Below are 14061 nucleotides of genomic sequence, written 5' to 3' on the forward strand. Positions count from 1 at the left end.
TGCTCTTAAACAACTGAGTCAATTCTCCACACAAACAAAACTTTAAAATATGCCAGAACAGACTAATGTTGTCTGCTGAATCAAACACACCGGTGTATGTTAGTCTGTAAAATATGCCACGCAGCTTTTCGTTCTCCTCTGATGTCACAGAACATCTGCTTTGATGACATTTCTTTTTGTAAACTTCAGGTCCTTTAATGTATCCTCAAATAAGATACTTTATGTTGAGACAATTGTTTTAATAGTTATCAGTTCTGATTTCAGCCAACTATGTGAAAGAATTTCTCTGAATTTTCTTTTGTAATCAAGCATCCATTACTATCCCAGATGTATATTCCTCATTCACTACTTATGGAAAATTTACTATGTGCAAAGCATTCATCCATGGCCTGGCAGAGTGTGTTTAAATACAAAGAATCAATAGTCATTCCCAATCAAGTGCAGGAACACTCTTGAGAAAGGGCACACAATGGTGCAAAATGTTATAAGGTAGGAAATACCCAGCAAACAAAAGGAGATGTCTACAGGAAAATACACTTTTAAAAGTAGCAGCTTAGAAGGCCTTCTGTGACGTCATTGCCTCCGCCTAACCCTTGCTGCCTGGTTTCAGGATTGCATGAGGCGGTGAGCCCACCTGTGCTGCTTTGTGCAACCTCCCGACTATAGAGATTGGACATTGGGAGGAAGCAAAACAACTGGACCAGAGGAAACACAGGACAACAGGACCGGATTTACTGCAGAACGATTCCAGTTTTGACGTGAACTATTTGGACTCTTCAGTGCTACCTGAAAAGAAAACTCCATAATCATACCGGAAAAAGAAAACACAGCCGTGCACAATCTGAGCCGTGAAAACTTAGAAGATTTATTAACCAAATACAACATGTGCTCTCCTGCCAGTTCCAAAATCCTTTACAGGAATCCCTAGTTCCTCCGGGTTAGCTTTTCTGCACCAGCGGCAGAGCAGTGTGTTTTGCTATGCCCTTCTGCAGGCAGAGGGTGAGGCTGTCCCAGCTCACTGCGGCATCCTGTCTGCCTGTAGTCCCTTTTTCATAAAACGTCTGGAGCGAGAAAGGCCAGTTCAGGGTTGGAAGGTGGTGCTGGAACTGGGAGGCCCAGAGATCAGGACACTTAGGAAGCTGATAGATTTCCTGTATACTTCAGAGACGGAAGTATCTCAGGAAGAAGCCCAGGAAGTGCTCTGAGTCTCCAAGTTGGAAACCCTTCAGCTGGAGGGTGGGAAGTTAGTAAAGGCTCCCCAGGGCCGAAGACTAAACATAGAGTGCCTCCAACCACCCAGTGCCGCACCAACCTCTGCCAGAGTGGTCGCACCCAGCCGCCGCCCTCGAGCTCCACTGCCTGCCCTCCAGACTCCTGGTCCTCTTGGAGCAGTGAGGTTAAAGTCCTTAGGGGAAGAAGAGGGGCCTCACAAAAAGAGCAGCTTAACAACAGTGGGCAGCTTACCAGAGACCCTTCTATTAAAGAAGGGAGCCAGGGTTTGCTCGACTCAAGAAAGAAGCTCATCTCCACCGAGCCAGAGGAAGGGTCTAAGGAGAACAAGAGTGACCCTGATCTGGTCCTACAGCACATTGCCATCCCGCTTTGTACCCTTCTGTGGATGAGCAACTGTTGCCCAGCAAGATCGGGCTGAGCCGCTCAAAGCCGTCACCCCGTGTCTATACAACTAGGCCTTCGAGCGTTTTAAGTGGTCCCAGTTCAGTGCCCACAGCTCCTGGCCGGAGTCTTTGGAGGCAGAGAAATGTAAGCAGAGCAGCACAGGCTGTGGACAAGCAGAAGTCAGGGGACGTCAGTCCTCTACAGAGCGCTCCAGACCCATCAGATGTTAGGAAATCAGAGCCCTCACGTCCAGCTCTGTAGAGAAGGGGGCAGGTTGGGAGCGTAAAACTTAGGAAGATTGTCAGTGGTACCTGGGAGGTGGTGCAGGAGCTTCCCCTCAGAAACACCCGAGAACCTTCAGGAACTCTGCTGGCCTCAGTCAAAACGCAGGAAATACCTGCTAGATCACAGCTGCGTCAGGACTCCCCAGAGAGCTCGGGGCTACAGGACATTTTGCTCTCTGTTAGTGACTCCCCAGACCATCCTGTGGTGAAGTCAGAGTTTGGGTCCAGTCCAATGCTGATAGGGAAGGAACCTGTGTTGAACATCGACTGCAGCGAGCCCTACACGTTTGACACAGCCCTGCTAGGCCAGCCCTGTGAAGCTGAGCAGTATCGGATCACAAGCGATGCGGCCACCAGTGAGCTGAAGAGATTCCGGACTTCATGCTATGTGGCTCAGATGTTGAACCACCAGTAGGATCTCTGGAGAGTCCTGGGGCTGAAGGCTGCAGAACCCCAAGTTATCACCTGTCAGAAACAGGAAAGAATTGGATTGAAGGGGAAGATTGGTGTTTGCCAGATATGCAACTCTGGCCCAGAGACCTCGCAGGATTGAAAAGGGAACTGGTTGGGGAGAACAAAGAGCCAGCTGAGCCCCTTAACCCCCTTGTCATGCCCTCTGAGAACACAGAATCAACTGAGCAGCTCAGCCCCCCTGTCGTGCCCTCTGAGGTGAACAGAGAGTCACTTTCCCTGAGAAGCTCTTGGACTCCAGACCTTGAAATTACGAGCTCCCAGTTACTGATGGTCAGGAGAAAAACGTCTCCACCTTGACTCCCCTGACTCTTCCCAAAGGTCTTACAGGGTTCTCTCACTTCCATGCTCAAACTGGGCAGAGACAGGGCTAGAAGTGTTCCTAGGCATGGATGAGGTATTGTATCCTGTGCAGTCAGGGAAGTGTCTGCTAACCCTGAACTGCGGGATCCATGTCCTGGCAGTTCTGAAGATGAAGAGATTGATGTGGTAAACTGGACAGAGGAGGATAGGCTGGGGCCTGGTGTTCCCTCTGTCTGGCCTGACCCTTCCTCAGAGTCAGAAACAGAGATGGATATACTAACGTGATGGAGGTGCACGGCAGGGCAGGGCTCCTAGGAGGGTGACAACTGTTGATCAGCCAAAGGCTTTCTTGGGAGAAAAGCAAGCACATGTTCCCTCCTCTCAGCACTGATCTCCCTTCCCCAAGTTTGTGCGCCAGGGAGAAGTTAAATAAATAGCAATACCATGGATAGAAGATTATGAACCTGAGGTATTTCATTTTTCAGTGACAAAATAATTCTTCTGTGGAAACAAAAATAGAACCTCTTTTCCAAAGTAACATATCCCTAGGCCCAAATTTTGAAGTCAAGATACCTTTATGTTGGTTTAACCTAGCAGCCTCCAGAATCAAATGTCTCTCTGCAGTCAAAAAATTCAAAGAAAACACAATAATATGCCTAATTCCGACTTTGTGTATATTCCATCTTAATGTGGCTTTTTAAAAATTAATTTTACTCCTTTAATCTATGTCTGTCTGTACTCTTTTATATTACTTTTATTGTCTCTTTAAAGACTTGTTTTATTTTTTAAAACTATTTACTTCTTTTAATAACGGTCTATACTTTTTCCTCTCTCTTCCAAGCCTACTTAAGTTTTTTAAACATATTGTGTCTCATTTAGTGATCTTTTACTGAATCTGTCCTATTGTATATCTGTAATCATTTTCTGACAAGGAGTGCTTTTCTTAATGCTAAGTGGGCATGGCTAGGATCAACTCTGCAGGCCTGCCTGTTTGCTCCATCCAATACAGAATGGCAGAGGTAAGTTCACCACCTCTGCAAGCCATGCTCACCAACCCAGCTCCAGGGACACAGCGGGCCTATGTTGTCATTAATCAATCTATAGCACTCTTCTTAGAAACCCCATTTAAGTACAGAACCTCCCAAAAGAGCCACAGCATGTGCTTCCAGAACAAACCAGGAATTCGATTCTTAAAGGAGCCCCACAGTTTTTGCTGCTAATGCTGAGTCAGGAAGCCTCTCTTAAAAGGAGCTGTGAACTCATATGGATTATATTAGAGTCATGGGAAATATACATGTATATTTGTGGCTCCCTTTTTTGTGGGGGAAAAAAGAGGACTCTTCCCTCATTCCGTAAAGTGAGGAAAATGACACTGAAAGATAAAACTAAAACCTTTATCTTGAATTTTACACAACTGCTTGGACAAGGGAGATACTTAGACTTGTGTATACATCAGAGTACTCTTCTCGAGTTCTTCCACAGTGAACCAACCCTTGGAGTACCCGGTGGCTTTTTCTAGCCAAATTTGCATTAATCCTTATTGATATGGGATGGTTTTCTTTCCTCTAATGAAGTCATTCTTCAGATATTAAAGTTAAACCACCCCTCCCTCACCTTCAGCCTTCAGTGAATGTGCTTCTAGTTGTCAGGAATGCTGAAGAATTAACACTCTGACTTTTAAATGTGATACTAGTCTACAGAGTGAGTTCTAGGACTGGCTCCATAGCTACTGAGAAACCCTGTTGTGAAAAGCAAACAAACAACAAACAAGAGAGGGATCATCTTACAGTTATAAGAAGTACAGCTCTTAAGGAGGACAGGAGTCTGGATCCAGCACCTGTATCAAGTGGTCACAGTTGCTGGTAACTCCAGTTCCTGGGATTCCAGAACCACCTTCTGGCCTCCAGAACCACCTTCTGGCCTCTTCAGGCACCAGGGACACCAAGGTGTAGATGCATACTTGTGAGTAAGCACTCAACACAGATAAAACAAACCTTAGCTGGTCAGTGATGGTGCGTATCTTTAATCCCTGGATTTGGGAGGCAGAAGCAGGTGGGTCTCTGAGTTCAAGGCCAGTCCGGTCTACAGAGCAAGCTCTAGGACTGCCAAGGCTACACAGAGACACCTTGTGAAAAGTTTCAGGATGCAGAATAATTGTTCTTATAGTCAGCACCATGGGTGTAAAGTTAAACTACTACTTCTTTTGCAAAACAAAACTATAAAAATTTATTTATTATGTATACAGTATTCTGTCTGCATATATGCCTGCAGGCCAGAAGAGGGCACCAGATCTCATTACAGATGGCTGTGAGTCACCATGTAGTTGTCAGGAATTGAACTCAGGACTTCTGGAAGAGCAGACAGTGCTCTTAACCACTGAGCCATCTCTGCATCCCCCAAATTAAAGTTTTTAAAGCAATTAACGACTTTTAATCTACTTCTTGGAAGTGGTTATGAAGAGAACATCTTCTAGGCCCGTCGAGGCTTTTGCTAGGCTTGTCATACTGGCAGTGAGTAAGCCCCATGGCTGGGCTTCATGGCAGACCTGTAACACCAGCCACAAGGACTGAGGCAGGATTCAAAGTTCAGTGCCAGCCTGGGCAATTGAGATCCCACTTATTCTGGTGTTCTATGTAACATAGCTTCATTCCTTCAAAGACATTCTTTAAATACAACCCAAACAGTGTCCCTGAATTCTCAGTGACTGTCAGATCTCTTGAACCGTGAAAGGCCTAGTCTAAACTATATATATATGTAACAGGAGGAGGAGCAGGCTGCTTGTCTGTTGAAAGGAGCGGGCCCCTTGTTCTGTCCTACCCGGTTAGCTTACACCCAGAATAATCACACAGAAATTGTATTAATTAAAACACTGCCTGACCCATTATGTCTATTCTCTTGTTGGCTAACTCTCACATCTTGATTTAACCCATTTCTAATAATCTGTATAACACCATGAGGTTGTGGCTTACTGGAAAAGATTCAGCATGTCTGACCTGGCATCTCCATGGCGCCTCTCTCTCCCCCCTTCTTCCCAGCATTCAGTTATGTCTACTCCTCCTACCTAAGTGCTGCCCTATCAAAAGGCCAAGGCAGTTTCTTTATTCAGCCAATGAAAACAACACATAGACAGAAGGACCTCCTACACCATACATATTTCTGCTGTTGTTTAAGGTATTATGTTCATACAGCTCTTTAAAAATGTAATATATATATATATATATACTTAAAGTTACAGATTAATAGTCATTTATAATAGTCAAACTTGTAGTCATATTAGATTTTCTAGATATACAGAGATATATTTTAGTTAGATAATCTTCAACACTTCAAAGACCTACAGAATATGGCATTTAAAATTTTGTAAGAATTCAGGCTTTTCCTGACAATGAGACATGTCTGCTTCTGACAGCACCAATTACTTCAGAAAGGTTGATGGGCATTAAAGAAACTCGTTATGGAGTTTGCCTTCTATGTGACAACGCTAGCCATTTGAACAAGAAACTGCTCTTGCCTGGACTGCTTGATGGTATGCTGTATGAACTGGACAGGCAGGACCCACAGAGAAGTGACTGCTGAACTTTCTAAAAGATGGAATTCAGGGTTTCTGCTTCACACCATTATAAGGCAGGACAGATCTTCAGATTTCCTGCTTCATGGAAAAGTGTGCTGGATATTATGGGATTGTAGGCTAAAGATGGATGACCCAACATTACAGAAGAACTTTGGATGACTGTCCAGGCAGCAAGATCTCTGTCAATTCTAGAGTTTTGGAAGTTGGTTACAATGTGCTTCCTGTTTACTTAGGTAATACTATATCCTTGTGGGGTCTATGATAGAACTGAAGACTAAATAGTTATAGTTTTCCTTAGTTATGATGAAAGATAAATTATGTGAAACTTTAGACTCACAAAAAATATTATAACTGTAATTTTTGCTTGATACCTGTTTTGTTATATGTAATTTTACTCTGTTAAAGATAAACCTTCCTTTTTATTTAGACAGAATAGGGGAGATGATATGGGATTCCTCTCTGTATGTTGTGAATATGTTGTATTAATATTGATTAATAAAGAAGCTACTTTGGCCTATGTCAGGGCAGAAAATAGAAGAGCTATAGAGAGATAGTAGGTGGAGTCAAGGAGATGCCATGTAGTTGCTGAAGGAGACAGATTTCAGACTTTACCAGTAAGCCACAGCCTCATAGGGTACACAGATGAATAGAAATGGGTTAATTTAAGATGTAAGAGTTAGGTAATAAGAAGCCTTAGCTTATAGGCCAAGCAGTGTTGTAATTAATATAGTTTCTGTGTGATTATTTGGGTCTGGGTGGCTGGGAATGAAAGAACAGTCTCCATTTACATTTATTTATTAAAACACAAACAATATACCACTATAGTTAGCAGTTCTACAGTATCCCCTTAGGAACTATTGTTAAACCTCTGAAGATACCAAAATTCACAGGTGCTCAGGTTCCTTTTATCCAATGGTTAGTTCTTCCATGTAATCTCTGCATATCCTTGTGCATACTCTGAACCACCTCCAGTTACTTACATTCTCTAATACAATGTAAAGACTGTGTAAATTGTTCTTTGACTATACCTTTTAAGGAAATGACAAGAAAAGTTTGTATATATTTGAATTCAGCATAGATGCAATATTTCTAATACTTTGATTCAGGCGAATATGAGTGTAGATCTTACAGATATGGAAGGATGAGTGTAATTCTGATGAATACCCCAGTTTTTTCTTTAAAAGATAAACAATGTATACAGTGTTCTGCCTGCACACCAGAAGAGGGCACCAGACCTCATTATAGATGGTTGTGAGCCACCATGTGGTTGCTGGGAATTGAAGTCAGGACCTCTGAAAGAGCAGCCAGTACTCTTAAACCCTGAGCCATCTCTCCAGCCCCCTGGTTTGTTATATTTTAAATGTTTCTTTGGACAGATTTTAGTGCACTTTGATAAGATTTGTAACTGAAAGGTAAGTTCCCAACTGGGCCAGGACTACATAATTATTTGAGAAAGCTGTGGTATCAGAAATTTTAACAGCTATAAGACTAGGATTGTTTCATTCTTATTCAAATTGTCACTAATTTACCCTTAAATTATCCGAATAGTCTAAAGGATAGGTTCTTTTAGCAGATTTCTGTCCCTCATTCTGTGAAAGCGGCACCAGTTATAACACTGTGGTATATATAGATGCATTTAGAGTAGGGATGGATAAGAAGTAAAATAGTATTTCAAATGGGATTCAAACAAAAGGAATTGGCTTTGTTCCTCTTCTATATAATGTACTTTTGATTATTGTCTCCTAATATCAATGTCTTTGTAGAAATGATGCTTGGAAACATACCAAAGAGAAACTTGGAGCCTAGAGAGAGAGAGCTCAGTGGTTTAGAACCCTTGTTTCTCTTACAGAGACTCTGGTTCATTTCCTAGTACCAACTTGGAGACCCACAACCCTCTATAACTCCAGTGTCAGGGTGATGTTAACACCCTCTTCTAACCTCTGAGGGCACAGCATATACACATGGTGCACATGCTTACGTACAGACTCAACACACATACATATAACTCTAAGAGAAAATAAGTTAATTTTTAAAAAAAGAAACTTGCACACCTACATTGTTATATAAAGTCAGGGTTTGGGAAGTTGTTATTTAAATTCTGACTGGTTGGTTTGGTGACTACATTTTTGTTTCTGTTATGGGTTGGTTTGTTTGCTTATTTAATTGTCTTTTAGGTTTTTTGAGACAAGATATCACCATGGCCCTGAACTCATGATTGACATGCCTCTGCCTCTGCATGGAGATTACAGGCTTGACTATACCCAACTAAAGCTACAAATTTATAGACAGTTTAATACTTGCAGTAGATTCTATAGATAAAACAAGAGACTGTTATGAATTCTAGAAGCTCTGCTCTGTGGTTAGGTAAAGCATATTTTGATCTATCTGTCCTCATGACAAGTTTTCTGCCATGTGTTTTCAGGACTCTCAGATGTCAGAAGTGGCCAGCAGAGAGCTCCATGCACAAGCACAAGAACGACTTCAGCACTATTTTATGGGAAGGGCCATAGAAGATAGAGCTCAGCAGCACAGAGAAGCTCTGATGGCTCAGATCAGCACCAATATTGAACAGTTGATGAGTATGCTCTGCTTCCTTCTGTTTTATAGAAGGAATAATCGTGCAAGAGATGTGACATCCAAAATCTGTATAAGGACGATGCCACAAATAGTCTTTATCCCGCGGGGGCCGCAGGACTCAGACTAGGCAAAGGGCAACTCTGTGGCTGCAGTCAAAGGCCCACGTGTGATCCTGATTGTGCTAATGGGCTGGAAAGATGAGGAGGGAGAGTTGATCCAGGAGTCAGAGGTGTTCGCAGGAGAAGGAGCCTGGAAGGGAGTTCTGGAGGAAAAACCTGGGGTTGGTTGTGTGGGGGTGTGTTTGTCACTGCGCCTCAGGAATGCGAACCGGAGGGTGAGCCCTAGACAACTGGATAAAGTATTTGCCTGGTTTATTTAAATAAAGCACTGCAGTTGGTCTGTGGAGAGAGGACCGTGTTGAGGCTGGGACAGATATTTAAAATCATGGATAATAAACACGTTCACTTTGGGAGATAGTTGGAAGTTCTCCAAGCACACAAAGGACAACTTTCCCGATTTGAGCACGGTGACAGCGGAAGAGTTTCTAACAGGGTAGAGTCCTTTCCAGAACATGAGTTAATAAGGGTTGGATGGGCTGTAAAGGCTCAAGTTCCGGAAATGTTCTGTTAGAAAAAGTGAGACGGTTTGGAATTGGTAGTGGGGGAAATGGAAAATAACTGAAAAGTTTCAGGGGCTGAAAGTGTACCCAAATGGTAGAACTCTTGCCTCCAGGAGGCCTCGGCTTGAAGCGATGTGTGTTCATAACACTGCTTTTACTTCCTTGACCTGGAAAGACCGTTTGATGCTTCTTTCTTAGCTCCAGTTACATTTGACTACGCTGTTCCTGAACAATTTTAATTTTAATTCATATGCTATAAGTAAAACACTTTGAGCCTATTTCTCCTAAGTATATTTATTTTATGCTTATTGAGTATATCTTATGTTTATTTTAGATAGTGGGAATACCTCTGTAAATATGTAAACATATGTAAATATGTTTATAAAAATATAAAATACAAATTAAGAGAATGAAAAAATAAAAAAATATGGCCCAACGCCACAGACTTTGAATATCACATAGAAGATGCTTCCTTGGTTTCTCAAGACGACTGTCGGCATTTCTGAGGATTCCCACACTTTTGGGGTGTGGACTTTTCATTCTACAGTAATATAGCCAGCCATTCCTAAAAATAATGATCTTTAAAGGTTTCCTTTTTAACTTTCTCACTGACTTTTAAAATTCACCTCTCCTTCCCTGCCGCCCCCACCCATTTCAATTAAAGAGATGTTGATACCACCCTTATTTATAAAATATCATTAGCTTTTCTTGGTTACTTATAGGAATAAGTTATTTGTGAGACTTTGTGTTTCTTTGTTTGTTTATTTATTTATTTAAATTTTTCAAGACAGGGTTTTTCTGTGTAACCATAGTTGTCCCGGAACTAGCTCTTGTAGACCAGGCTGGACTTGAACTCATAGAGATCTGCCTGTCTCTGACTCCCAAGTGGTGTGATTAAAGGCATGTGCCACCACTGCCTGGCTCATATTTTTAAAATAATAATTGTCAGTAGACATTGAAGGCTTTGAGAAAAGAAGTTATTTTTATTTTTGTTTCTGCTTTAACTTTTATTTGTATGACTTTTTGCCCACATGTATATCTTTGCACTTTGTGTGTGCCTGGTGTCCCTAGAGTCTAAAAGAGGGTGCCAGATCCCCTGGAACTAGAGTTACAGATGGTTGTAGGTGTCAGGAATCAAACCCAGGTCCTCTGGAAGAGCAGCCAGTGATGTTAACCACTGAGCCATCTCTCCAGCCCCGGACTTTTTATTTGAATCCATAGTGCTGCTCCCTGTAGGTGTCAGGTCTTGTGGCAGGGAGTGTGTGGTGAGCCTGGCGAGCTTGTTTTTATTTGCTGTTTTATAGAAGCTTGGCCTTCACATAGAGCTCTGTTTTAGTTTTCTGTTTGTGATTCTGGTGCTTTATAAAATGATAGCAGTCCACTTTCCTCGTGTGAATTTATTAGCACAGTGTTTTCCTTCTGCTGATCCTTACGGGTGTATTTGCCGTTTGTATTTTACTACGAGCCCCATAGAGAGGGATCACCATCTTGCTCCATTTAACTTTCCTGCCCTTGGATTCCTAGCCTTCGAGCTGTAGCTCTCGGCTGCGTGAAAGATGCCCTCCCAGATGCATGCTTTAGTTGCAGTTATAGATCCTGCTCCGGAGCCAGGAACTGCATCAGTTGTCTTAAACTGGCCCTTCTTAGTCTTCATCTTAAGGCAGAGGAACTGACGCTGACCAGGTAAAGCGTCCTCGGAGCACAATGTGATGAAGCCGCTGTGTGCTGAGCCAGAAAGTTGTTACTCACTCCAGATCGGCATCCCCTTCCCATCAGCTTCTGGGATTTCTTTTTCAGTCAGTCCATCTTATCTTTTAATGATAGTGTGCAAAATATTTAAGGTCTCGTGCTCCGGGTGCTGCGCCCTAATGTGCTCTGTCTTTACGTTTCTCTAAAGAAATTCTGGCTTAAAAACAGTTGAGGAATTCTCTGCCTGAGATTCCAGTACCTTTCTCATTAATCCAAAAAGTAGCACCACCACAGCCCAAGCTACTTAGAGAAAGAAGTAAGTGTGGGTGGAGCCAGCAGGGCTGCAGTACAGATGGAGCTGAGGATTGGCTGGGAAACCAGAACTGAAAGTGATGGAGAGCAGCCAACTAGGAAAGTGTTTCTAGGTCGGGGTGTGTGACAAAGCCTGGCTTAAGTCTAGAAACTCCTTTATGAATATGGTAATCACCCTGAGTTGATTACCACCCAGTGCATGCCTGAATCTCACTATCATATACCTTATGGACTGTGCAGATATGTGTCAATAAAAATAAGAACTAAAGTTTCCTTATGGGGGTCTCTAAACATAACTGTTTAACAGTTTCTGTTAATTTTCTTTAAATAAACACTTCTCATTGATAAAACACAGATAAAGGAAACCACACTATAAAATATATAGTTACATAAGTTACTGTAACAAATACAACTTGGTTGACCACACTATAAAATATATAAACCACACTATAAAATATATAGTTACCTAAGTTACTGTAACAAATACAACGTGGTTGACCATTCTAGAAGCCCTTCCCTGTGCTTTTCTTTTGGTTCTATTATCCGTTTGGGAATCTTACTTGATCCGTCTTCCGTCTTTTCCTTACAACCTCTGTTGAGAAGCATGGGTCCTGCTGAGAAGCATGGGTCCTGCAGCTGTGGAGTTGGACACTCTGCAGGAGTGCACATGAGTTATGTAGTCCAGTGTGTTCCTCTGTCCTCTGCGTTTTCTGCAGATGTAGCAGATGGGTGGCCTGAGTTTCCATCCTTTAGCAAGACTCTAGAAGGTGGTTATCGTCTTTCATCAGGACGTTCATAAAGTCTGGACTTTGCTTTATTATCAGCTGTTGACTGATCAGTGTCTAGATACCTTGATCAGGGCCTGAAAATGTTAGAACAGTTGTTTTTTCCTGAATAATTTTGTGGGAAGGTGATGCACACTTGTGCCTGTGTGCGTGTGTTTGTAAGCCAGAGGTCAACCCTGGGTGACCTTGGGAGTCCTCCACCCTTGTTCTTTTGAGACAGGGTCTCCCTGGGACCTGTGCAGGTCAGATAAGTGAGCCTGGCTGTCCAGGGAGTCTCGGGACCTTGCCTCCACATTTTTGGTGCTAGGATTACAGGTGTGTTGCCAGACCTGGCAGTCTGTGTGCCGTTCCCTCATCTACTGTGCTCGACACACTGATTAGTGAACAAACGGCAGTTGGCGCTGCACTTTGCTTGGTTTGTTACACACCTGTGTTCTTGAACGGACACCACTGAAGTCACATTTGGTGGTGGTCGTTGATTTTGACTGTTGCTATGTCAACTTGGGGGTTTATAGGAAACTTGATTATACAGGGCTTTTTATTGTTGGGCGAGGCAGTGTTTTGTTCAGGTTGCACGCAGGTTTTTGCTGTTCCTCTCCTTGCTTTGCTCTTATCTGGGGATCTAAGAAGCACACAAACATTCCTGCTTCCCTGCCTATTGCCATCTTCTGAGTCCATCAGTCAGTTGTTCGCTTGTTCCCAAGAGCGGTATGTAAAATGTAAAGATGAATGATAAGTTATATTCTGATAAGTTATAGTCTAGTGTGAATTTCTTTAGGAGATTTATACAGATCTTTATGAAATATTATTGATGGTGTTCATTCCTTTATTAAAATTAATCTTAGATGGCTGCGAGTGTGGATTAGCGGTAGAGTCTACACAGCATGCACAGGCCCTGAATCCTCAGCATAGGGGCTTTGGGGCAGCTCTTCTGAGCACAGCCTTTGTTTTATGGGTTTAATTTTCTGTTTACTGATTTCTGCTCTGGGCTTTATCTCCTTTTCTCTGATTATGTTGTGTAATAATAAGGGCGGCGGGGCTGCGTCCCCAGCACCCCGGCCGCCTGCTCGGCTAGCTTATGCCCGAAATAACAACACACAAACTGTTTTCATTTAAGCACTGCTTGGCCCATTCTCTTCTAGGCTCTTTCTCACATATTAATTTAGCCCATTTCTAATCATCTGTGTATGGCACCCCAAGGTGCGCTTACCAGGAAGATTCTAGCCTATGTCCATCCTGGGTCAGAGCTTCATCCCGGGAGCGGGGCATGGCGTCTCTCTCAGGCGTCTGCTCCCGAGAGGAGAGCTGTCGAGACTGAGCTCACTTCCTCTTCCTCCCAGCGTTCTGTTCTGTTTACTCCTCCCACCTATCCTCTAACCAATAAAATGGGCCAAGGCAGTTCCTTTATTAGCCAATGACCTTCCTCCATCAATGTTGTCTTTTATTTCTTTTCCTAATTCTGCGCAGAACAAGTGTAGGATACTGATTTCAGTCATTTACTGCTGTAAATGTTTATACTCCACATTGGAGAGTGACTCTCCACTGACACCGCATGGTTTGTCAGGAAAACTACAGGAAAGAACGGGCTTCAGGGAACACATGAAAAGGGAAATTTTCTTAGGGTTTCATTGAAAATCAGAAAAGGATCAATCTGGGAGAAGGAAAACTTAATTTTTTGGTTTATCAATAAAAACATGGGGCATTAAAGACCGCTACTGAGACATACTTAACAATGACATACTTGGATTTAAAGATTGTGTTCTTGCATTTTATTATTCGGACTGATCCTAGTGATGGTGCTTACAATAAGGCTCCAGAGCAGAACAGGGTGTG

At 42.7% G+C, this 14061-nt stretch overlaps 1 pseudogene; it reads left to right on the top strand.

Annotated features, from left to right (window-relative positions):
• The first annotated feature begins 883 nt into the window (after positions 1 to 883).
• On the top strand, positions 884 to 2960 carry LOC121461687 (annotated as a pseudogene).
• Positions 2961 to 14061: the final 11101 nt, after the last annotated feature.

Source organism: Microtus oregoni, unplaced genomic scaffold, assembly GCF_018167655.1.
Source record: "Microtus oregoni isolate MIOR12 unplaced genomic scaffold, Mior012 000023F_ref0000262, whole genome shotgun sequence".
Taxonomy (NCBI): Eukaryota; Metazoa; Chordata; class Mammalia; order Rodentia; family Cricetidae; genus Microtus; species Microtus oregoni.